General features: G+C 37.1%; 1 protein-coding gene across 1 annotated transcript in view; it reads right to left on the bottom strand.

Annotated features, from left to right (window-relative positions):
- Positions 1-267, bottom strand: part of LOC119590989 — a 4,361-nt gene that overhangs the window by 2,557 nt on the left and 1,537 nt on the right. The window lies entirely within an intron of this gene.

Genomic DNA, 267 nt, shown 5'->3' on the forward strand with positions numbered 1-267 from the left:
TTTGATAGATATACCACATAGTTTCCAATGCTTTTCCTGTCAAATTCAGTTTAAGCAATGATCAAACTTCCAGTGTGTAAAATACTGTGCTACTTACAGGTGGTATTGCTAAAGGTAATCCAGAGTGTTTTCCCCCATAGAATCCTATATTTATAATTGATAACTGGCGTGATGACCTTTAGACTTCTTGTAAGGTTAAAGTGTTCCCGGCGTAGACTGTGGAGTGTAAGATCTCAGCTCTATGTAAGTAGTTATTATCACGTCAGT

Source organism: Penaeus monodon, chromosome 28 (genome assembly GCF_015228065.2).
Source record: "Penaeus monodon isolate SGIC_2016 chromosome 28, NSTDA_Pmon_1, whole genome shotgun sequence".
NCBI lineage: Eukaryota > Metazoa > Arthropoda > Malacostraca > Decapoda > Penaeidae > Penaeus > Penaeus monodon.